This window comes from Arachis stenosperma, chromosome 7 (assembly GCF_014773155.1).
Source record: "Arachis stenosperma cultivar V10309 chromosome 7, arast.V10309.gnm1.PFL2, whole genome shotgun sequence".
NCBI classification, from domain to species: Eukaryota; Viridiplantae; Streptophyta; class Magnoliopsida; order Fabales; family Fabaceae; genus Arachis; species Arachis stenosperma.
The window spans coordinates 7,734,379-7,761,438 of NC_080383.1; the positions used below are offsets into that span (position 1 = coordinate 7,734,379).

General features: G+C 34.0%; 1 pseudogene; it reads right to left on the minus strand.

Moving 5' to 3' along the window:
* Positions 1-12,674: 12,674 nt before the first annotated feature.
* Positions 12,675-16,035, minus strand: LOC130941085 (receptor-like protein 6; annotated as a pseudogene).
* Positions 16,036-27,060: the final 11,025 nt, after the last annotated feature.

Genomic DNA, 27,060 nt, shown 5'->3' on the forward strand with positions numbered 1-27,060 from the left:
ACCATTACAGTCTTTTGCCACTCCAAAGAAAAAGAGGGCTCATCATTCTCATCAAGAAAAAAGGGGCGAGCACCCTCGACAGCTCGAACCTTAAAGAAATAATTCTTGAAATCCCGAAAAGACTCATCATACATGGCAAAAACTTTATGCCCTTGAGCGGACCGAAAAGAAATCCAAGAAGCCTTCTTCTTAGAAGAAACCCCGGGTTTAGTGAGAACGAAAAGATAAAGGAAGAGAGCCTTAGAAGGCTTAACATCTAGTTCATGACAAAGCAACTGGAAAATATTGATGAAGCCCCAAGAGTTCGGGTGAAGCTGAGATGGAGCAACATTACATGACCACAACAAATCAATTTCAAAAGAGGTAAAAGGAAAAGTAATATCCAATTGGCTGAAAAAGTAATCGTAGGCATAGAAGAAAGGACGCTATTCCTGGATCGCAGTCGGAAAACAAACCCTCTCGTCAGAATCCGGCGCTACAAGCTCGTACTCCTTCTCCTGACCTGGATTCCTACAAACCCTATGGTGCTTTCTCAACTCTGTGCAGAATTCGGCATTCACCACTGAAACACACATTAACACGAGGGAGTCCAGCCAGTCGGACATGCCCTCTGGAACCTTGGACGACACCTCCACAATATTTTTGCGAAGTGACATGGCCAACTAAGGATCCTACAACAAGAAGATAAAGGGATTACTAATTAAACAGCTCGGGCAAAGCAAGCAAGCATCTAGGGAAACGGACAGCAGTAAAAGGAAAGCCCAGGACTCCCACCAAAGGTTCAGGGGCATCCTTTGGAGGCAATAACAGAGTAAAGGGCCCAGGAAAATCTACAAGGCTAAAATCCCAATAAAACCCTCAGTAGATAATCCTCTTTCAACAAGCAACGACCCGAGAAGAAAAAGACTTCCAAAACCAAAGGGAAGTCATAAAAAAACGTCGTCTCCATCAAAAGAAAAATCACCGACATGACAAAAGTCATTAAAAGAATAGCCTTTTTTCAAAAATAGCAGTTCAGGAAGCAACGGCAATATGCGAAGCCCTAAAAACACTAAATCTACCCAGAAAGACGAAAGGAAGACCAGAGAACATACATCACAGTGGCAGTCAAGCATGGTAATATGAAAAGATTCAAGCTTTCCAGCGTAAACACAGAAAAAACTAAAACTTCATCAAAGAATCACATTCAAGCATGCAAAGAAGCAAACGGAAGAACCAACCTGGAAAAAAGAGGAAGCTTCGAAGGAAGTGAAGACAGAGGAGACCATAATCGACCTTCAGGAACAAAGAAAAACGCCAATGATTGCCAAACAACGTTGCAAGAGAGAAATGCGAAATTCAGGCGAAAACAGAAAAGCGAGAAAGAAAGGGAGAAGTTACGAAACAGGGAAAAGAAACTGTTTTTTGTGAAAAGATCAGAAAGAAACAAAATGGAGCATTAAAAAGAATTAATGAGGTTATTAAACCTTCGCGCATTCCCAAAACAGGGAGACGCGCGTGCTCAAAAGAATAAAATTCAAACGAAATGTTCTGCATTCAAAGGAGAATTCTACATCAAAAGTCGACAAAATGCTCGAGCTTGACCTCATCATGAAAGGATCGAAGTCCCAAAACTAAAACGCGACCTCAAAAGGACCGAGCTCGAGCAGGGGCACTGTTCATACCCTGGGTCGAGCTGACTGACCCGGGATGTTTGAAGACAAGACAACCGACCTGTTCAGACCAGGATTACCCGACCTCTTTATAAAAGAGGTCGGCCAAATTGCTACAGAGGCCCAAAAAGGCCCAAACGAAGGGACACAGCCCAAATCTAAAGGCGGCAAAGCCTAAAGAAAGATAAGGCGGTTCCCCTTAAAGATAAGATGACTTCACTCAAAGATAAGATAAGATAACTATCTTATCTCCAAAAAGGTCAATCCACACCATTATAAATACACTGGAGCACCCAGGTATAACTCATACTCTGAATCTACAAAAAACCTGCTTAATACCCTTGCTAACTTAAGCATCGGAGTCCCTTGGAGGTACCCCCCACCCTCCGGGGACGAAGGATCAGCATCACCACTAAGTCCGGCAAGTCGGATACAACAGCTTCGACCAGTACAGAAGATCTCGTCCGAGATCGACCTACAGTTTCAGGTAACCCTCGGAACAGTTAGCTACCAGGACTTGTCGGGTTGGCTTTATAACCAACAGATGATATCATCAGCCACTAGGACAGGCATTCATCATATGCATCTATGTGACATTGTTTGAGTGTGCATATTGTACTTGGTTTGCCTTTGTGATTAATTGTGGATAACTGCTAATTGTTCTACTTGAAGTATTTGTTTGTTTGTGCTTGAACGTTCCTACTTGTGTTTGTGACTGGGATTCTATTGGACTGTGGTGATTGGTTGTTGTTTGGACTGTTTGGACCTATGGCCATGGTTGATCATGAGATGGGCCGAAGGCCATGTTGGTTGGTGTTTTTGGTTTAGAAAAGTATGAAAAACTAATCTGGTTCAGTATAGCTAAACTTTTGAAGGGCTTTCTGAATTTTTAAGAAATGAACAGTTTTCTCTTTCAGAAAAGATCTCATATTTCTCTTTATAGTAAACCTTTGCTTTTGAAAAGATGCATAAGGTGGTTATTAATCACTGTAACGGTTTTACCTTAACGTATCCTATTATAGTAATTCTAAAAAACCCTCTACTGAGAAACCTTTCGAGGATGGTGTTCTCACCCCCTACAAATTTTCCTTTTCAGGATATGGACGCAGAAGTCACAAAAGAGTGTATTTAGTTGTTGTCGTGATGTTTTGTATTGCTTTAGTTATTATTTATTGTTCCCTCTCCTTTATCTTTATACATTCTGTAAGAGGGATAAAAATTGTATTGGTTAATGCTTGTAAAACTATATAATATATATACATATGTATGTACTCTTTGTGAGTTTTGTAGGTTGTATGGTATGTATGGATGTACGTTACCTAACAAAAGTATTTTTGGAGCGGTATTGCGGTTCAAAGTTTTAAACAGGTTCATATTTTAGTGTTAAATAGTATAAGAGTCGTCTTAATATCCGAGCTATCAGAGTGGCGCAGCCGGAAGCGTGACTTTTGATAGTTAGGATGTTACATTATGGTATCAGAGCAGTCTTTCTTATAGAGCCTGAGGAATGGACTGACTATGCTTCAGTTGCATACTCTGAGTGCCTGTCATGCAATAGTCTTGTCGAATGACGAGAATTAGAGCTTTATGCACATGACAGTCTATTGATTAACGCTGTTAGACTTCTATTGCATAATTCCTGATATTAAGTTTGGTCGGCTTAATACTAGCGAATTATGTATATGAGAGCACTAATGGGTTATCATTGATGATATACTAGTTTTGGATAAAGCGAATCGCGGGTTTTGGGAACGTTAGAAATTACTTCTAGAGGCTATTTAGTTATGTGTCTTGAATTCTGTTCGAGTCGACTTGTTCTTTCATAGCCTAACTTGAAGTTCTTGTTTGGTAATCCTTTTGAAAAGTAGTTTGATTTTTCAACTCTATTCCTCTATTCATATGCATTCTTATTTGATCCTAATTGCATATGCTTGTTTGAAATCCTTGTTGCATCTATCTTTCTCTGTTCGAGTTCTTCTTCTTGATTCACGTATCTTTGATATAGCATTGAACTGGTCTTAATGCGCTGTGCCTTTTTAACTCCTGATTCCGAGTCCATTCTTAGAGAAATTGTTGATTCAGTTTTTCTCTTATTTGACAGTGATTATAGCCAATTTTGAGATTTTTATAAAATTGCTGTTGATTCGATATACACTTATCTATATATAAAACTTTGAAGATTCCTTATACAGTTTAACAACTATTTATTTCTAATACCTCGCCTGTACTTTTACTGGTTTACGGAACTACACTTACTTTAAATACAATTTGACTTTCTAGTAATTTTACTATATTTCCAATGCATATCTTTATTTGATTATGTATTTGGGTATTTTTCAAAATTCTGGAAAGAAAGAATTTTTCGCTTTTATTCCGGTTGAGTTTCGTTTGATAGACTTCACTTAATTTTTTTTTATTTGAGTTTGGTTTAGCATACTACATTGTTTATGCCATTGTTGTTCTTTTGAAAATGTTGGACTCATAGCTTTCTTCTTATGAGCGGACTCGTTCCTTCTTAAGCCTTTTATCTCTATGAATGTCATACTTGATTCTGTTCTTAATCATTCTTCTACCTCTTGTGAGCACTACCATCACTCTCAGCTTCCCTTCTATTGTGAATCTCATCCTTATATGAGTAAGCTTGATTTGTTTCAATTTCGTGCATCGTTTATCCTCTCGTTGTTTTTGCAAGAGTTCTTAGTCAAAGATTCTTTCTCGAGAATTGCTATCGATGAGTTGATTTCCTTTTAATACGTCCTAATCTTCTTGAATGTCCTTGTGAGGTGGTGATTTCAAGTATACTCTCGGAGTTTTGTTTTGAACTTTTTAAAGACGTTTTGATTCCTCTTTAAGGATATTGTAAGTCAAATTCTTCTGTTGCTCGATTGTAATTGAAATCATTCCTCAATTTTTGACAAAGTTGTTTTAAAGTTGGCATGCGGCTATTTAAATGAAGTTTTGAGAAGTTTTCTCATTTAGTAAAAACCTGTCCATTTGTAATGCACTACTTATTTCCTTTACCAACTTATAAGCAAATTTTTACCTTGGATTCTCTTTTCTAAATAGACTTTAGCTTCTTCTTTCGTCCTTGCTATAATTTTTATACACGCTTGTTTGACTATGAACTTTGAGAATTTTTGAACAAGCATTTGATTCTCTTCTGAGTTTTATGAATTACTTTTGGTTAAGTTGTGCACCTAACTATCTTTCTAAAATATTTGGGGAAATATTTTAGCTCTTAGCCAAACCTGTGTGCATTTTGTTTTTAAAACTCTACATAATCTACTTCAACATGAAATTGTATTAAAGCAAAGCCACGTTTATGCATTTGTTACTCTCTTGAAGAATGTTTGTTGCTTAACTTTTCTTTTAGACTGCGAAGTGATTTTTCTGCAAGTTTTCTATTCTTTTATGAACAATGTATTCGAAAGTATTTTAACCGTGCTCTTGAGTTCTGTAAGCTTTGTCTTGGGTTTGAGATATTCTTTTTTGTAAACCTCATACTTCTTTGACTCAGCTTGAATTTGTTCAAACTAATGTGCTGATTTTCTTCTTATTGATCCTATTGAATTTCTTTGATCCAAGGGCTATCTTTGAAGTTGTCAATTGATTTATTTCTAGCAAACTTCATTGCTTGAGCATCTTTGTTTACCTAGAATTGGATACATTCTCTCAAATATATGAGTATATTATCCTTGACATTTATCTCTCCTTTCTAAAATTTTGTATCCTTTTGAGTAGACTCGAGAATTGTTTTGATGTCACGTGTGACCTGTAGACGTAGTAATGCGATGCGTTAGTTCTTTAAGACGTGATATGTGTATATAGAAGGTGAAGTGGTAGGTGTACAACGTTATGAGTTGTGGGTGTTTTGTTCCTTGCAAACGAGCTTGCGGGTGTTATTATGATCGGCTATGGGGTTGTAAAGTGTTTGATGGAGTTGGGAGGCTGAAGTTCTGAAGTGGGTAGGAGATCTATGTGAGGACGTTATAGCCGTTGTTTTAATATCAACCTGTTCTTGTAGCCTTTTATCACCTTAATTACCGCTTCATTTTGTGAACGCCTATCTTGATTTGCACCCTATTTTGTTACCTCAAGTTTTTGTAAAGTCTTGAGATCATGTGACCTTTTGCATCGAGCCTAGCTGGTATCTTCTACTTTACACCATACTTTATCCCTATATTTAAATCTTATGGTTATTCGGTATTTTAACATTTATACATATATGCTAAGATTTCTTACTTTTCTATAAGTATTTAAAAGTACTAAGACTATGTATTGTCTTATGTATTACTTTAATTTTAGAGGATGAAAATTCTTATAAGGTGGGTAGAATGTAAAACCCAGAACTTTTGGAAAATCTCATTACGAGTCAATTTCAAATTATTTATTCATTAAGGATTTTAATTTCCGAAAATTATTTTATTAAGGCCAGTTAAATCAAGTGTTGATAATTAAATTTGAATTTTTATCTAATTTCATAATTATTGGATAATTTTCATATTTAAATTATAAAGTTTAGTAATGATAAAATAATAAATATTTTATTATTTACTTTAAATAATTGAGATTTTAGAATTTAATACTTTAATTCTAATGAAAAAAGAAAATTAATTATATTATCTCTAATTACTGAATTAGAGCATTTCTTTAAAATTAATTTGTAATTGATGATCAAATAATATTTTTTTAAAAGTAATTTTGTTGAATTAAAATTTATTTTCAATTATGCTATTACCCCCTAATTTTATTAAAAAATTACCTAAACTCCCCCTAGCTTAACCCTAACCCTAATTCCCAAATTGAAAAAACTCTAACCCTGAAACCTAACCCAGTTACCCCTTACCCCTTTCTCCCAAAATGAAGACACACACACAAACAGGGGAGGAGAGCTTCTGAGAGAGCTGAGAGGAAGAGAGGGAGCTTCACCACGCCGTCGTCCAGCCGTTGTCCAGCCCGTCATCACCGGCGTCTCACTGCCGTCGCTAGGGAGACCGAACGCCTTTGAGGTTCCTGCCGCCACCTTGGAGCCCGTCGTCATCAAGAGCGTCAGGGGAAAGAGAGGGGGACGAACTCGTGAGGGAGAGAGATGAGGTTGTGCTGCACAGCCATGGAGTCCGTGACACGCGTCGCCACCGTCGGAAACAGAACCACGAGGAGGAAAGGAAGAACGACATTGAGAGAAAATTGAGCTGCAAGCCGCTGACCGAGTCGTCGCCACCACGCCGCGCTCCGCCGTCAGCGCTGCCATCGAAGGGAACTCGCCATCACAGTTCAATCACCATTGAGCTTGAAGGGAAGCGCCACTGATGTACCCGACAGCAGATTTCCCCTGCGTTCCCAATTCCATTCTTGAAACTTAATGCCGTCGCCGTCACTTATGGCCGAGCCAGAGAGGGAGAGAGCTCGGGAGTAGAGGAGAGGCAGAGAGATCTGAGGCTAAGCTGGGGTTCAACCACCGTGCCCAGCTGCTGCTCGCGTCGCCTCCGTCGGAACTGCCGCCGTCACTACCAGCTTTCATCTCCGTCGTGGTCGATTATGGATGAGAGGGGACGAAGCTACCTCTGCCACCGGAGAACGCTCTGCCGGTAAGGGTTTTAATTGTGGTTTCTGTCCTTTTGGATTTCGAGAAGGTTTTGATGCTGTGTGGTTATTATAGTTGATCCACCGGAGCTTTTGGCCACTGTTCTGAGCTGTTGTACCGATATTGCTGCCGTTCTGGTCATCGAGTGTAGCACGGTTGTTGCCGGAACCACCGCCGGGGCCACCGCTGCATGATTCAGCCGTTCTTTCTTAGTTTCGGTAAGCGTTTTCATTTTGAAAGCCCTTTAGTTACTATTCTGTTATCTTACGCTGAGGTTTTGTGGCGTTAATTGGTATAAGTTTGAGTCTCAGTTATTATATGTTGCGACTAGAGTTGCTGTGGTTATTGCAAGAGTGGCTTGGAGCTGAAGTTTTGGTTGCCGTCAATTCGGGTTGAGGCAAAAAGAACTCTGAGGCGTTTGGGTTATGGTTTTGCGTATTGAGGTAGGGGCCTTTTCAGAAAAAAACATATTTTATATTCTGAAATTATTATATATGGATATTATGTGGTAAAAATGTATACTTGAGTGATTGTATAAGTCTTATGTAATGTTGGTTATTTTGGATGAACGTGAATGCTTGGTTGATTCGATTATTATTTGGTTTTGTGAAACGGACGGTTTTGAAGTGTTTCTTTAAAGTCGCTTCTTTAAAGCTTTGAAATCAAGTTTAATCTGTTGAAAATTGACTTGAGTTTGATTTGGTTTTCTTGAAATATGAAAATGGAATATATCTTTGGATTCAGTTGGATTTTGAGCTGATTTGGTTTGGAACTCTTTAAAGAGGGTTGTGGATTGGTTTGGATGGAACCCGAAAAGGGTGGCAGAGTCTAAGTTTTAGGGGAGGTGTTGCCGAAATTCCGATAGAATCCGGGGCTCTATTGAAATGTTATTTGAAAAATTATGAGTTAAAGACTTCTACTATTTTATTTGGATTATTTAAGAAAGGGATGACTTATGCTTTTGAAATGAATTATTAAAAAGCAAATTATGATTTGGTCTTGTTTCTTAAGAAAAGTATTGTATCTCTTTTGGGAGCAAGTTATTTAGATAAGACTTATGTTTTAAGGCTATTTTAAATGTGAAAAGGGTTTATATCTTTGAATTTGACTTGAGGGTTTCAATTGGAGGAGTTTTAGTGACTTTGAAAGAACCTGAATGTATATTGACAAGTTTCATTTTACAATGTTTTAGGAAAAGGTTTTAAGTACTCCTTGAATTATGAATTTTTGCAAGATTAAAACAATTTTTGAGCAGTTTGAAACGCTTCAGATTTAATCATGGAATTGAAGCTAGTTTTGTTTAAGTAAAGGAAATGGTTTTGAAAGGAGTAATTGATTACACGACTTGGTTTGGCTTAGATTCTATTTTTATTACTCAAATAAGGAAGCAATGATTTTAAAAATTTTGAACAAATTTGAGGAAATGAGTTATATTATTCTCCCCTAAAGACTTGAGACTCTGCCGAGGAACTTGCATTATAAAATTCCGTTGTTGGATGGATGATTTTGAATATTTTAAAAGAGATATTTAATTTGCCATGGTTTTGGAAGTTTTGGAAAGAGGATGCCGTGGGTGGCTTTTTTTAAAAAGAGAACCTACTTTGAGTAAAAGTGGCTTATGAGCCTGAGATGATTTGAGGAATAAGAACTTTAAAGCCAAGGCTGAAAAGAATTGATTTTTGATTTCAAAGTGAAGTGAATTGAGAAAAACTGATTTATGACTTGAATGGTGATTTTTTGAATTTGATGATGTTGGATGGTGGAAGTGCTATTTTGTTATGAGCCAGAATGACTGTGTATGATAATGAATTATGGCTGATTGCGGAATATGTTATGAGCCGGATGGCTGACTATAAATCATGAATTTTAAGCCGGATGGCTGAGATGAATGTTGATTTATGGCTGAGAATAAATGCATATATATGCTGAGTTATTGATATTGTGATTGTTGCACTTCCAATTATCTGAGATACGAGTTTTCCTGGGTAGAAGCAGTGGCTAGCCACCACGTGCTCCAGGTTGAGACTCGATACTCTACTGACCCTATGTCGTAAGTGTGGTCAGACACTGTGAAAGGTTCGGATGAGCTCGCCCCGTGAATATACACCAGTGAGGGTGTTGGATGTGAATTATGATTATGATTGTGAATAACTCGAGTTGGGGATGCATGACAGAGGGACAGTCCAATGGTTACCTACCAGCACTATTGTCGGGTTGGCTTTATAACCGACAGATGATATCATCAGCCACTAGGACAGGCATTCATCATATGCATCTATGTGACATTGTTTGAGTGTGCATATTGTACTTGGTTTGCCTTTGTGATTAATTGTGGATAATTGCTAATTGTTCTACTTGAAGTAATTATTTGTTTGTGCTTGAACGTTCCTACTTGTGTTTGTGACTGGGATTCTATTGGACCGTGGTGATTGGTTGTTGTTTGGACTATTTGGGCCTAGGGCCATGGTTAATCATGAGATGGGCCGAAGGCCATGTTGGTTGGTGTTTCTGGTTTAGAAAAGTACGAAAAACTAATCTGGTTCAGCATAGCTAAACTTTTGAAAGGTTTTTTGAATTTTTAAGAAATGAACAGTTTTCTCTTTCAGAAAAGATTTCAAATTTCTCTTTATAGTAAACATTTGCTTTTGAGAAGATGCATAAGGCGGTTATTAATCACTGTAACGGTTTTACCTTCACGTATCCTATTATAGTAATTTTCAAAAACCCTCTACTGAAAACGCTTTCGAGGATGATGTTCTCACCCCCTACAAATTTTTCTTTTCAGGATATGGACGCAGAAGTCACAAAGAGTGTATTTAGTTGTTGTCGTGATGTTTTGTATTACTTTAGTTATTATTTATTGTTCTCTCGCCTTTATCTTTATACATTCTGTAAAAGGGATAGAAATTGTATTAGTTAATGCTTATAAAACTATATAATATATATATATATGTATGTATTCTTTGTGAGTTTTGTAAGTTGTATGGTATGTATGGATGTACATTACCTAACGAAAGTATTTTTGGAGCGGTATTGCGGTTCAAAGTTTTAAAAAGATTCATATTTTAGTATCAAATAGTATAAGAGTCGTCGTAATATCCGAACTATCAGAATGACACAGCGAAAATTGTAATTTTTGATAGTTAGAATGTTATAACAAAGATTTTTCCCAGTAAACATAAACAAAATAGTCCTCGGAGCTTGCATGAAAGGACTCTCATAATTTGATTTGAAATATTTTTTGTTTGTTTTGATACTTGATAGTATATATTATTGTGGGCAATAATGATTTTCCACAATGCGCGTTGAATAACAAGTTGGTGTGATAACCAGGCCAGGTAAGTTGCATGACATGGACTATGGATAATGAGAAGAAGTAACAAGTTAATTAAGAGTGATAATCAATACACAAAATATTTTTATTTTTAATTTTTTTCAATTTCTTTTGATTTTCCTATCACACTTATCTTAATCAAATTAAAGTGACCAATCTTCTTCGTTGATACTTAAGTGAGGAGAGTTGGACTATTAAATAACATGATAAATATGGTTTCTGACGGTATCTTTTAATTCCACAAATTAAAGATTAATCTGTTGCGAATTTGAGCTCTATTTAAGACCTTTAAGGGTCTGTTGCTGCGTGCACAATACTGCCAAAAGTTGAAGAAGTCTGAAGTCCAACTCTTCCTCACCATCTAATTAAAATTTAAAACATATTTTCTCTAATTAAAATTCTTACCATAAAAGAGGAGAAAAATCTTACCGTGTTTTCAAAGTTCCATATCTACTAAAAGTCTAGAATTATATATATCATATCAATTGAGAATTAGTTCTATATATTCACAGTCTAATTTAATTTCATATATTATATAATAAGATGTAGACGAATATCTTTTTTAGAAGTGTTTCAATTATTTTAGATTGATTTAAAATTCAAAATATATAAAATAGAAGCATAAATTCGTTAACCATGATAACAGTTGAGAATATAATGTTTTTTATTAAGAATTTTCACGTAAAACATAATATAATATGCAAGTAAAGTTCAAAGATCTGTAATTTTGTGCAAGCAAAATTATATCTATTTTATATAAATTTGTAGTCTTATAATTAACATAGTTAAAATTTTAATTTAACTATTAAATTTTTTTGATATTATAAATAGGGATAAATCGGTTGATTTTGAAAATTGATATTAGATCATATGATCTTATGATTTAAAATTTTTATTATTTTATATTTTACAGATTTAATTAATGTTTTAGGTTTTATGTCAAATCTGAATTTTTAGTGTGTTTGTCCAAAAAAAGGGAACTAATATAAGTTATTTTTTGTACCATCTACATAAAATGAGCTTATTCGAAAACAACACTTTAGCCCATTTGGCAAATTTAAAAAATTCGTAAAAGAATCCTGTGTTGTACATTTTGGTATGATTGACATTTTAATATATGAGTATATATTCTCTAATACATTAGTAAGCTATATAATAACTCAAGCAAGCTATGACAAATTATTTCAAATCAAAACAAAGCAACAGATCAATATATAATAGTTTTCTTATCTTTAATTCATAAGAAGTTGAAATAATATATAGGTGACTCATGTATAGTCTATTCATTAATAGAGATGGCATATTTTGGATGAGGGATCTTGCATTAGAAAATTAGATAGTGCATGCCAAAAACATTTTTACAAAAAGCACACAAAATGAGTTATAAAAATTAAGCTGGCAATATATATGATGTATTCTATTAAGAATTTGCACATGAAAAATGATTTGGAACAGATTCTCCATAACCATAGAGATAGTTCAAATCATCATTCCGTACATATTGAGTGCACACAATTTTATATATCCAAAGTTCCAAACTCCAGAGACCAAAGATCATGGCAACCTGTAGCAAAACAGAAAGTTTATGAGTCACAATCTGAGTTACTATTTCTTTGGATTTCTATTTTGCCACTCTTGTGATGTCCCTCTCAAGTTCAAATTCAGCAGCACAGATTGTGAACACCATAAAAATGAATTAGCCGTTTTCATGAACAGCAATCTGTATATAATTTTTTGTTTAAAAATTGAAATTACTTGGATGATAACTTTTTAACGAAGCATAAAAGATGCCCTTAATTTTGTTATATTAGAAAAAAATAAAAGCATCTGCATTTTGCAATGCACTTCACAATTTAACTATGATATTTACATTTCACTCAATTCCGCTGTTCATGAAAGAAATTTTCTTACTTTTTATAGTCCAATTTCTTTTCATATTATTTTTACCAAATGCGGTAAGATGTATACTAACATCTTTCTTAAAAGTATTTCGATTATTTTAGATTGATTTATAGTTTAAAGTATATTAATAAAAGCACAGAATGAGTTCATAATGAAAAACATACTTTCATGAGTTAATTATCTTTAATATCAATATCACTCACATAAACCACTCAATTATCTTTAATTATACATTTTTCTCTCACTCTCGGACACACGCTACAAAAACAGAGGAATAGAGTTTCTTTACTAAATAACTCAATTCATTTCATTCTTGGCATTCATTTCATTGCAAGAGTGGTAGTACATCTTGATGAAGCTGTAATGATGTATGCATGGATAAATCACAAGCTTGATATCTAACACACTTTATTCCACAAACAGAAAAATTCCCATGACAGAGGAAAGAAGGAAAAACATGATACTTTGCATGGCCTCTGATCTCCTGTGCAAGTTTTGTTTTGTTAAGTATAGCCACAAATAAGTCTGGCAAGCCACAAGGGTTTCGCAGTCTTGATGAACAACTTTCCAAGGAACATTCCAAATACCACTCCGCATCCATATCCCACTGCAACTGACTTCCACCCAAATAATGATTCTGTTGCCTCAGGAAACACTGAAGGTGGTTGTTCTTCATCATTGCTGCATGACTTTGACAAAGGGAATCCACAAAGCATTGGATTATCTTTGTAGGAATCATTTTGGAATGTATTGAATTGTTTTCCTGTTGGTATCATTCCCTCCAATTGATTTTTAGAAAGGTTCAAGACAGATAGAAAATTCAAATTTGTCAAAGCCATAGGAATCTCGCCTTTCAATTGGTTCCATGAGAGGTCTAACCATTCCAAACTTGTCAAATTTCCCAAAGTTTGTGGTATGATACCACTAATTTTGTTGTGTGAAAGATTAAGCCCTTTGAGAGAATTCAATTCTCCAAGAATTTGTGGGATTTTTCCTTCAAACAAGTTATTTGACAAGTCTATGGTTGTGAAAATAGTTAATATCCTTGACATTTCTATCATTTGACCTTTCATAATGATCACAACAGAGTCATTATATGGTACACTGGTCGTACTAGCATTGGTACCCATATACTTCAAACCACCAGCTTGAGCATTATCATTCGGAGCCATCATTCCTTGAAACTCTTGAAAGTATTGCATTGGCAAAGGGCCACTAAACTTGTTATTAGACACATCAAAAATTCTCAACTTTGGAAATGGGTACTTCCTACTCAAACTAGTGATGGTACCATGAAATTTGTTATTTCGTAAACTGAGTACCTGTAATACCTGAAGAGCTTCTAGTCCACTGGGAAATACATCTTCTATGTTATTGTCACTGAGGTCTAGAACTTCTAGATTTGTGCAATGAGCTAAAGATTGTGGTATTGGTCCCTCTAATTGGTTGCCATTCAACTTTATAGTCTCAAAAGCATTATTCTTGGAGAGGTTTCCAGGTATGCTTCCATAAAAGTTGTTGATTTGCAAATCCAAAACCAGGAGCCAAGGAAAGGATCCGAAACATTGTGGAATATTGCCAGTCAAATTGTTGTGAGACAGGATTAGCACATTGAGGGAGCTTGCATTGCATATTGTTGAAGAAATGCCTCCTGTGAAGTTGTTGTTTGAAACTGAAAAGTAATAGGTGCCATTTGGTGGAATTGGAAGATCTCCCTGCAGCTTGTTGAAACTGAGGTCAATAAAGTCTACTCTCTTCCATTTGTACAAGAGCTTGTCATTAAACCATTTGGAAATCACCCCTTCAATTTGGTTATCAGAAAAGTCTAGTTCTTTTAGATCTTGAATGCTTACTAAGAATCTAGGAAAGTTTGTAATCTTATACGAAGATAAAAATAAACTAGTCAGGTTAGGTAAAAAATAGTCAACATTGTCTGTCAAGGTTAATAGAGAGAAAATTATTGTGAGATAGATCAAGAAATTCTAAAGATTTGAGCTTTGAAAATTGGTGAAAGTCTACATGACCACTCAAAATAACTGAAGATAATAATAAATAGGTGAGATTTTCAAATTTAAATATTGAATTTGGAAAACTACCTTGGAGTTTGTTATTAGAGAAATCCAAAAAAGTCATAGAATAAGTGGAGAATTCCCCTATCAGTCCTACGAGGTTGTTATGCCCAAGATATAGCATTATCAATGAAGGCGAAGAATAACACCAATTTGGAATTGTCCCATTTAATAAATTATTACCCAAAAATAGGTACTTTATTTTTGAGAGTTTAGTATCTTTACTTGGAATTGGGCCTTCTAAGCTATTATATAACAAGTCTAAACCAGAAAGTTGGGATAGACGAAAAAGTGATAGTGGCAGCTGGCCTCCTAGACTGTTAGAAGAAAGTTGCAAGGTATCTAATTTAGTGAAGTTGTCGAACACATCTGGGATGTGACCACTGACCGCATTACTACTAAGATCTAAGCAGGTGAGATGTTTGAGGTTTGAAAGCAAAGATGGAATCTCACCATGAAATCTATTTTTTGAAAGGTCCAAATAAGTTAGTTGAGTGAGGTTCCACAAAGACACAGGAATTAATCCATCAAATTGGCAAGACTGTAGCCATAGTAGGTTAAGAGACTTCAAGTGGCCTATGGAATCAGGTATTTCTCCTGAGAATACGGTGTAAGAGAGACCCAACATGGTTAGAGGAGTGCTCCAATTGGACTTTGGAAGTTCACCTTTCAGCTCTTCATTCAGTAACAAACTTAGTTCTTCAAGATTAGGAAAACCAAGTACGTCAGTCGGAAATTTTCCATGCAATCCAGTGTCAGAAAGTCTCAAGGACAGCAAAGAGGATGACAAATTCATCAGCAAAGACAACGAAGTTTCTCTGACAGAAGACATGTCTACCTCATCTAGAACTAGCTCTTTTAAGTTAGTGGTGTTACCAATGAGTCTGCTCCATGTGGATTCATCGAGTCTCAGTTCATGAAAATACGACGAGAGATCAAGTGAAAGTAACTTAGACAAGTGTGAGATTGTGGACGGAATATGACTGCCAAATGATGAGTATGATAGATTGAGATGGGTGAGACTCACAAGATTACCAATTCCTGGATATATTGGAGAGTGGGAGAAGTGATTGAAGGCAAGGTTGAGTTGTTGAAGATGCGTGAGTTGGAAGAGTGTGCTGTTCGGATGAAACTCGCCTTCAAGCATGCTGCAACTCAGGTCAAGCCCAATCACGTGCCCTAATGTGGTGTCGCACGTGACACCATCCCACTCGCAACAATCAGTATTGTTGTTCCAGGATACTGTCTTGGGATAAGATGGACAATAAATCCCCATCACCTCACTCCACCACGAGTCTTTGTACAATGAAGGGTTGATGGAAAATGAGTTCGTGAATTGGAGTAGGTTTGAGTTGTCATGGTGGTTGCATAGTGACAACACCGATGAACGAGTGGAAGATGGAGTATCGAGAAGAAGAAGAAGCAACAAGAGAGTAAAACACCTCATCATTATGATGTCACAATAATAATCTTTAGAATTTTAAAGTATATGAGTGTGGTGCATGGCATCCAATGCAACTCATGAATGCAAATTTATATACATCATCAGCGCGTGGAATATGCTTCAAACTTAGTTTTTTTTTTTGGTGACTGCTTCAAACTTAGTTTGATAGTGTCGTGTGTGGTACTGGGTATTTCATTTTTCCACAACGTTTTTCTACAACCTCATTGCATTATTTCATATATAAAAATAGGAAAAGTATACCCATAAAAATAAGGTAGTTACTCAATATTAAAAAGATTTTTTTTATAAAAATTTGTGTGTTAAAAATGTATTTTGTTTGTTTAGTCACATTTAAAAAAAAATATATTTTTATAATATATCAAAATTAAATCCTATAATTTATCATTTAATAATAAAAAAAAAAATCTTCACATGAAGTTCATGTTGGTATTCACCTAAAAATAATAGGTTAACTAATTGGTGTCATAATCATCATTATTAGACACTCTTTCGATGACTTCTTTATTTATTATTTTATTTCAGCGTGTATAACTAATGATGGCTTTATTTAAAATTGAAATTAATTTAGTTTATATTGGAAATTTATTAATTGTAAGGACCCAACTGATGTAACTTGGATCTTTGATGTACAGAATTAGGTTACTGTATATACGTTGATAACTTTACATGGCCGAAATTGTAAATTTTGTTATGCATGATCTATGATGTATTTGTAAGCTAAAACACAGGTAATAATTATGACAAATTCCTTGAAATCAAAACGAAAGCAACTCTTTAATGAGTTTTATTATAAAATACTATGCTATATATTTATTTACTAAAATCAATTGCTAATATAAAATATATATTAAAATACGAAAGTATTTATATATAAATATATGTGATGATTATCGGACTGATTTTAGTGACTAGTTTTAGTATATAAATAATATTTTTGTTTATTATATTATATTATCTTCATGACAACTACTTGAAATAAATCACTGATCACTCACTCATATATATGCTGTTCGTTAACAAATTATATCATACACTTTTAGTCCATAAACAAAGAAGTTCACATTATAGAACATGAAGCTAATAAGTAATAAGTCATTATATTCTTCTATGATATGCATGGCTACATAGAAGTCTGGCAAGCCAGACCACAAGGGTTTCTTTAATTCCCAGTCAAGATAAGTCAAGATAATACTTTGGTTTGAAATATTTGTTTGATTCGATAGTATATTATTCTGGACACTGATTTTCCACAATGCGCGTTGAATAATAAGTTATGTCATAATCAGGGAAATAAAGTTGCATGATATGGACTACCGAGACTGAGAAGAAGCAACAATAAGCTAATTAAGAGAGATAACCAATGCAAAATAATATTTTTATTTTTAATTTTCTTCAATTCCTTTCAAATTTTCTATCATACTTATCTTAATGAAAGTAACAAATCTTTTTCATGGATGCTCAACAAGTGAGAGTTGGACCACCAATAACATGCCAATTGAACAAAGACTCTTCAGACTTAGTGCTAAGAAGAGTTGAACAAGTCCAACTCTTTCTCACCATCTAATTAAAATTTTTACATATTTTCTGTAACTAAAATTCTTACCACAAAGAAGAAGAATCATGCATATAGTGTCATATACAATAATCTTATGATGTTTTCAGTTAAAGTGTCATTCCTACTAAAAGTCTAAAATTTTTATATATATATATATATATATATATATATATATATATATATATCAATTGAGAATTAGTTCTACTTACAGTCCAATTTCATTTCATATATATTACGAAATGCGATAAGATGTAGACGAACATCTATCTTAAAAGTGTTCTTATTATTTTAGATTAATTTAAAATTCAAAATACATTAAATAAAAGCATAAAATTAGTTAACCATAATAAGTTTGACGCCGGGACGTCCGCTTGGGCCACCAATCTTGGCGAGGTTAACAACCCCACTATGGTGAAAGTAGCCAAGAACCCACCTTGGTTGGCTAAACCAAGGATGCACCTCTTACTCTCAAAGAGCCTAGAGGAAAATAAGCACACAGCTTATTTCAATATATAATTAATCAATTCAACTCTGATGATAAAAAGGGTACATACGCATATTTATACTAGTAGGGGAGGGGAAGCCTTCATGACTCGGGCGATGTAAGACTAACTCATAACATAATATAATAATATATACTAAACTAGACTACTTTAATTAATATTTCTAATAGCCTAATAGATGTTCCTGCATCATTCTCCCTGGGTTGGAAAGAGCTCCTACATCATCCTCCCTAGGTTGAAAAAGGCTCATCTTGTATTGGCGAAAGATTCCATTGGTGAGTGCATTTGAAAGATGTGAAAAGGCATAGTTCAGCTTGATTCTTTTGACCATCTACATGTTGTAACGGAGTTAATACGATCTTCTTGCCATCTTTGATAAAGGAGTATGTATTTTTGAAACCATCATGAATAGCTCGACGATCATATTGCCAAGGACGTCCTAACAATAAATGACACGCGTCCATCGGGATGACGTCACACCATACTTTATCCTTGTATTTGCTTCCCATAGAAAATTGGACACAACATCGTCTTGTTACTTTAACTTCATTCTCCTTTTTTAACCAATGCAACTTGTAAGGATGAGGATATAACTCGGTTGGAAGCTTCAGTTTGTCTACCATATAATTTGAAACAACATTTTCACAACTTTCGCTGTCTATGATGATCTTGCAAACCTTTTCTTCAACAGTGCATCTTGTGTGAAAGATGTTGTGACGTCGCCAACTCTCGTCTTCTATTACCCTTGCAGTATTCAAGTTTCGACAAACTACTAAAGCTTCTCCACAATCGGGTGGAACTTCTTCAATAGCATAGTCAACCTTACCTTCCTCCTCTTGCTCCTGAATTGGTTTTTCATTAACCTCTTCCTCGACAAGAGTGATAACTCTTCTATTTGGACAATCAGCAGCAATATGCCCAAAACCTTGACATTTGAAGCATTTCCTACCTGATGATCCACACTCCTTGTTGCCTTTAAAAAATCCTGTCTTCGCTTCTTGTTAAACATCAAGGATGACTTCTTTGTCCTTCGGGGACCGAGCATTATTCCTTTGTGTTCTTTGCTTCTCAATCTTTAATGACAGCCTAATGACATCATCCAAGGTCCAATATGGTTGCAGCTGAACGACATCAGAAATTTCTGTGTTCAATCCTCCAAGATAACGAGCAATTGTTTGTTCTTCTTGCTCTCGAATGTCACACTTCATAAGCAACTCTTCGAAGTCCATTGTATATTCTTCCACAGATAACGACACGACGCATTTTATCCCATGTCTTGATCTTTCTTCTTCCTTCTCTAACACTCTTTCCACTGTGCAAAGCCAGTCGATGAAGTCATCTGGTTGGAGTCTCCCTTCAAACTCAGGAATATCAATTTTGATTCCTAAGTCTTTAGCTTTGTGAGTCGTGTTGTGTCGTGCTCTTCGTGTAGACAAATCTTCAGACAAAGAAGAATAATGAAATGGATTTGCATTATCTTCTTCACTAGAAGAACTGTCATCACTCTGCCTGCCATGATTATTTTGAGCAGCTTCATGTTTTGCAAGTTGCTCTTGCAACTCCTTAACTTGATGGCGTAACTCCTTCATTTCAATCTCTTGAGTAGTTCTGCGCTTTGGAGCCATCTTTTACCGGAACTTCGCAGGAGACAATCCGTACTGACGATGACCCGTACCAACAGCGAGAGAACCGCACTAAAGACCGTACCCACAAACCAAATAAAATTTTACTAAAGCAAGGTAAAGGCCACGAGGACTGACCTTGCTCTGATACCAAACTGACGCCGGGACGTCTGCTTGGGCCACCAATCTTGGCGAGGTTAACAACCCCACTATGGTGAAAGTAGCCAAGAACCCACATTGGTTGGCTAAGCCAAGGATGCACCTCTTACTCTCAAAGAGTCTAGAGGAAAATAAGCACACAGCTTATTTCAATATATACTTAATCAATTCAACTCTGATGATAAAAAGGGTACATACGCATATTTATACTAGTAGGGGAGGAGAAGCCTTCATGACTCGGGCGATATAGGACTAACTCATAACATAATATAATAATATATACTAAACTAGACTACTTTAATTAATATTTCTAATAGCCTAATAGATACTCCTGCATCAAAGTTGACAACATGATATTTTTCATTAAAAATTTTCACACGAAACATAATATAATATGCTAGCAAAGTTTAAAGATCCATAATTTTATGCAATTTAAATCGAAAATAACATAATATAATTTAAATTTAGTTTACATAAAATGAACTTAAGCTATGATATTTTTTGAAAATTGAAAATAACATTCTAACCCATTTGGCACATAAAATTTGTAAACTATATATATATCACATTAATGGAGATTACTTATTTTCACAGCCCAATTTAATTTCATAATATTTCTTTATCAAATGCGATAAGATGTACACTAACATCCTTTTTTCTGGAAGTGCGTAGATTATTTTTTGATTCATTTAAATTTCAAAATAATATTAAATTAAAAGCACAGAAATGTATTATAATAAGTTGACAATATATATGATGCATTCTATTAAGAATTTGCACATGAAAAATAATTGCACTACGCATGAGGTTCTGTAAAAGTGTCTTTTACAAGAATTTGGAAGACATTCTCCATAACCATATAGATATAGCTGAATCATCATTCCGTACATTTGAGTGCAAACAATTTTATATATCCAGAGACCATAGATTATGGCAACCCATAGCAAACAAGAAAGTTTTTGAGTCACAATCTGAGTTACTGTTTCTTTCCATTTCTGTTTAGATAATCCAAGTATGGCAGTTGGAAAATTCCCCTGCAACTCAGTCCCTTCAAGACTCAATTAAGGAGACCAGAGAGGATGACAAATTCATCAGCAAAGACAATGAGTCCTCTCTAACTGAAGACATGTTCACATCATTTTGTGGTGTTAACGTTAAGCCCAATAATCACGTGCCCTGATGTGATGTCGCACGTGACACCATCCCCGTTCTTTGGACAATAATGAAGTGTTGATGGCAAATGAGTTCCTGAATTGGAGCAAGTTTGAGTTGTCATGGTGGTTGCACAGTGGCAACACACCGATGAACAAGTGGAAGATGGAGCATGATGAAGAAAAAGAAGCAACAAGAGACTAAAACAAAGCACAAAAAACCTCATCAACATCATGTTACACTGTTTAGATTTTTTATTTATTTGAAGTTGGGAATGAGTATATGCATGTGTGTGCGTGGTGCATGGCATCCAATGCAAGTGACGAATGCAAATTCATAGAGAGTATCCCATGAAATAATAATAAGCTTCAATTTTCATCACATTCATATACTTTGTTCCGCTGAGAATGAAAAGGCCTTAGTTTGATTTGAATGTTATTGTAGCTTCTGGAAACTGGCACAAACTAGATTTTCTACAAAGCGCATTGCATAACACGTTAATAATGATTGAGTAATGTCAGAAAATTAATTTTTTTTTTCATCCATATCAATCAATTTTTTAAAATTATTTTATTTATCTTAAATTTTAGATTTTAAATTATAAACCTAAATTAAATTTTTAAAATTGACAAATATTCACTAAATAAAAATTGGTTTCTTATTATTTTTTTTTGTAGTGGATATTATGATTTATGACACTAATGGAGTATTGGATATAATTAATTAAGTATCAGCAATAAAGAAGCAACAAGAATAAACAGTAATGCACTTATGCACCGTTTGATTAACAATGTTAATTTATAAAGAATAAACTGTGACAAGCCTTTTTGAATTTTACAAGGTTAGTTTTTTTTTGGTATATTTATATATATAATGGAAATATTTAATAACAAAAAAATTTAATAAAAATAATTAGTATTTATCGTTTTTTTTATTTTTGATATATTTATAATGGAAATATTTAATAAAAAAATTAATAAAAAAAACTAAAATTTAATTTATGTTATTTAACATTTATTAATTATTATAATAATTAATAAATATTAAATACAGAAAGTTTTTTTTTTTACATTATCAAAATTTATTTTACCAATCAAATTGTAGAGGACAAAAAAATAGTAAAAATTTATCTTATTTAACAATAATAATTAATAAATATTAAATAAAACAAATTCTGTCTATTTTTTATTAATTTATTTTGAATACCACATATTTTCGTAAGATTAAATCATATCTCTGTAATTATTGTGCTAAGTGTAATTTATCAATCAAAACTTCTCAATAAAATTTCACCCCATTTATATTCACTTTCTAAATTTAGATTTATGCACACCATTTTCCTTTCTTCTTTATCCTTTAGAATTTAACTGAAACTTTTTTATACAGGGTGATAACCATAGCTAGAATTTAACTTTTATACAAAGGATTAGTTATCCTTTCATAAATAAAAGGTTAGATATCCTTTACGACATATTTGATTATTATTGAAGGAATTACATTAAGTAAGAAAAACTAAATGATTTAACTATGATAAAACTATTTCAAAAAATTACAAGAATTTTCGAAAACTTTCAATTTTACAATTGTTCTATTTTTTTAATTCTCCAAATTTTTTAATCCATTCAGTCAAAGAATAAAACATAAAAAATTAAAAACAAATGATAAAAAAAAAAAAAGACGTGGTATGATCTTATCAGAAGAAAATTCTGTCAGTAGAAAATTAAATAGTCATTCATTTTTCACCTTTCATATGAAGTCATCACCGGAACGAGAAATTAGTTTTTTTTTTTTTGAATTTTTTGAACATTTTTTTTTTACACTTACTATCTTTTGGCAATAATGGATTTAGGAATTAGGTGATTTGGGAAAATAAAAAAATGCAAAATAAAATTATTTTTAAAATTCTTATAATTCGTAAAAATAATTTTAGCAGTGCAATTAATTTATATTATTTGTTTTTTTAAATTAAAGTTAAAGAAATAGTTAATATTAACTACAATGACTTAATATAATTCTCCAATAATAATCAAACATGTCAAGCTAAAAGATATCTAATTTTTTATTTATGAGAGAATTGACTAGAAAATTATTGTACCCGATTTTTTGAAATACTTACAAAAATAATATTCATTTTTTATAACGACAAAAATATTCTCGAAATATTATAAACATGATAAAAATAATAAAAAAATACTTTTTATAAGTAATAAGCGACTTTTATATTTAGTAACTGCTTATGTATTTAATCTAAAATTTTGTAAAAATATTTAGATAATTATTTAAAAAGTATGTACAAAACTAGATAAAATTCGATTTCTAAAATTTTTTAATTTTTTAAAAGTATTATTTGTCATTGATAAAAAAAAAGTCTTCTTAGCGTAAAATTGTTAATTTTTAAGAATAAAATTATTTTTTTTTAATTGTATTTGTACAAAAATTATATCAAAATTCAATTTTTAAAATATTTTTAAAAAATATTTAGATATTTTCATCGCATTTTCAATATTTTAAAAAAATTATCGTTATAGAAAATTAGGGTTATTTTTATTGGCGTTTCAAAAATTCCATGTATTTTTTGTCGTTTATTCTACACACTTTTGAGATCTAGAAAAGAAATGATGCAGTTATTTTTATGTAAAATTGATAGTTGAAAATCGTTAGATGCCAATTTAATCAAACCTGTTAAATTATTTAACGATTTTTAACTATCAACTTCACATGAACTTGATATTTTACCTATAATTTATTAGATGAAAAAGTGTAAAAGGCCAGCACTTTTATTAAAATCTAGTCAGTATTTAATTAGCAAAAGAAGAGTATGTAATTCCACACTATTAAATATAATTTCACGTAATTAAAAATACTAACGATGACTAAGGATGTTTACCTCCCACTAAGTAATTGGTGGGTTCACTAATGATGACATTAACCAGATGCTGCATTAAATCTCCAAAAGCGGCATCAACCATTTCATCATCATCATGTTCAACAGCCCCTTAATCGGTACGAATTAAACATGAGGCAGGAAAAGATCAGATCCACTCAAGACTTTTATACTTCAACACAGTAGTTGGGTAAAAACCAAAACTAAATTAAAGCAATGACTCATAGGTACATAACTATTTATAGATGAGAAATAATCTCTCGGATTTTTCAATTTAAATTTTGTAACAACTAATTTATGCTGTAATATGTTTGAGTGTACGAAGTAAAAGAGTAAAGAAAGAAAGAAAAATGCAGAGCAAGTGATACAGAGCAATGTTCTACTAATTGAAAAAAAAATGCCTTTTTGGTGAATTACTCAAAGTGAGTTTTGATATGCTACAGTTACGTTTTATTTGAAAGACTTATATATAATGGTAAAAGTCTTTTCATAAGAATTATGTACACAATACACAACTAGTTATCAGCTTTTAACATTTTTTTGGACTTTCTTGATCAGCCCATGACCTTGGGCTTCTTTACTTGGCTCAACAGCCCCCCTCAAATTCGAGTGTGGTCTTTGAGTCACTCGAAGTTTGTCCTTTAATCTCTGAAAGGCAGTCGCCGAAAGAGGCTTGGTTAGGATATCAGCTACTTGTTCATGTCCCGGGATGTGTATTACATGCAGAGAATTTGCCTTAAACTTTTCTCTAATAATTTGAACATCAAGTTGAAAGTGTTTAGTTCGATTGTGCTGAACAGGGTTGGCAGTAAGAAGAACTGTACTGAGATTGTCACAAAAAATTGTAGGAATTATCTTCATGGGTATCTTCAATTCAGTCAGCAGATTTGTGAGCCACACCAACTCTCCTTCACAGGCAGCTAAACTTCGAAATTCTGCCTCAGTGGAGCTCCTACTTATGGTAGTTTATTTCCTGCAACACCAAGTAATCAAGTTAGATCCAAGGAATACACAATAACCAGAGATAGAACGCCTGTCCTCCAAGTCTGCTGCCCAGTCTGCGTCTGCAAATCCATAAAGCCTGTAATCACTGCTGGGATGTATCAACAATCCATGCTCCTTAGTACCCTGCAGATACCTTATGATTCTCTTTACCGCCTTCCAATGAGAAAGCAAAGGAGAATGCATAAACTGGCTCACTTTGCTCACTGCAAAGGATATATCTGGTCATGTTATGCACAAGTATTGTAATGTACCTACCACACTACGATACAGCTTAGCATCATCAAAACATTCAGACCCACTGGACAGCAACTGTAATGATGAAATCATAGGTGTAGGCATTTTGCTTGCTTCACCCATTCCTAGTTTAGAGAGCAAGTCACTAATATATTTTGTTTGGGATAAATGAAGCTACCCTTGATCTGTCTTTTGAACTTCAATTCCCAAAAAATAACTTAGCTCACCTAAATCTTTTAAGGAAAACACTTTATCCAATTGAATAATCATGTTATTAATATTATTTGAACAATTCCTAGTGATAATGATATCATCCACATAACACAAAATATACATAACAGAATCTGACCTAAATCTAATAAACAGAGAAGAATCAGAGTTAGTGCTATAAAAGCCAAAGGAGTTTAAAGTACTACTCAATTTGTCAAACTACTCTCTTGGTGCTTGCTTTAATCCATATAGGGACTTATTTAATTTACAAACATAATGAGCAACTTGTGTCTCAAAACCAACTGGTTGATGCATATAAATGGTTTGATGCAAATTACCGTTTAAAAATGCATTATTAAAATCAAATTGACGAATTACCCAGTTTTTGGACACTGCAATGCTCAATATAAGTCTCACAGTTGCAGGCCTCACCACAGGACTAAACACCTGGTCAAAAATCAAAGCCTTCAGATTGATGAAAATCCTGGGCTACCAATCTGGCTTTGTATTTTTGAACAGTCCCATCTGCATGTCTTTTAACAGCAAATACCCATTTACTCCCAATAACCTCAGTATTAGAAGGTGTTGGTACCAAGGTCCAAGTGTTATTCTTTATCAAGGCTCTAAATTCCTCATTCATAGCATGATGCCAATGAGAAATTTTTAGAGCAGCAGTAGCTGATTGTGGAGGTTGTTCAAGAAAATTGTTGTTAAAAATGGTGGCTGCTAATGCTCTTGGCCTTGAGGAGTGAGTTTTGGACCTTGTCAACATTTGGTGAGTATTTGGATTGTGAGAAGAAGAAATGGAAGTAGAATTTTGAGTTTGTTGAGACTCAGCTTCCACAAGCAGAAGCTGAATTTCGATACTTGTTATAGGTTGCAAGGCAGAAGATGGAATTGATGTATATGCCGGCTTTTCGGCAGTCTCTACATGTGTCGGAAGTGATTGAGAGGGAGGATCATCAACCTGAAGACAAGGGGCTTGGTTGGAAACTGGAGTACACCTGGCAGTGAAAGTAGCCTTTGGAAACAGAGTAGGGCCATCACCAGACTTTGGTGCAGGGGGTGGAGAGGAAGAGGCTGCAGGCATTGTTAGGAACAATTTTGCATATGGAAACTCAGATTCATGAAATTTTACATGTCGAGTAATATAAATCTTGCCACTTTTGGACAAACATTTATATCCTTTAAAGTTAGTAGCATAGCCAATAAAAACACACTTTATTGATCTGTTTTCAAATTTATTTTTATTGTAAGGCCGAATAAAAGGGTAGCAGCTACTTCCAAAAATTCTAAAAAGACTATAGTCTAGTTTCTTATTAAACAATGTTTCATATGGAGATAAATTGGAAAGAACTTGAGTTGGAATACGATTGATTAAGTAAGTCAAAGTAAGAACTGCTTCATCCCAATAAAGCAATGGCATAGAGGCAGTGGAAAGCATAGCTAGACTCATCTCTATGAGATGTCGATGTTTTCGTTCTGCAGTCCCATTCTGTTCATGAACATAGGGACATGAAAAGCGATGAGTAATGCCTGCTCTTGCCAAGAATTCAGAGAAGGCATTGGAGGTATATTCGCCTCCATTGTCTGTTTGTAGTGCTTTGATTTTGTGTCCTGTCAAATTCTCAATGTACAGTTTATACTGTTGAAAAGCCAGAAAAACTTGTGATTTTGTAACTAATAAAAAGGTAAAAGTATATCTCGAGAATGCATCAATAAAGGTAACA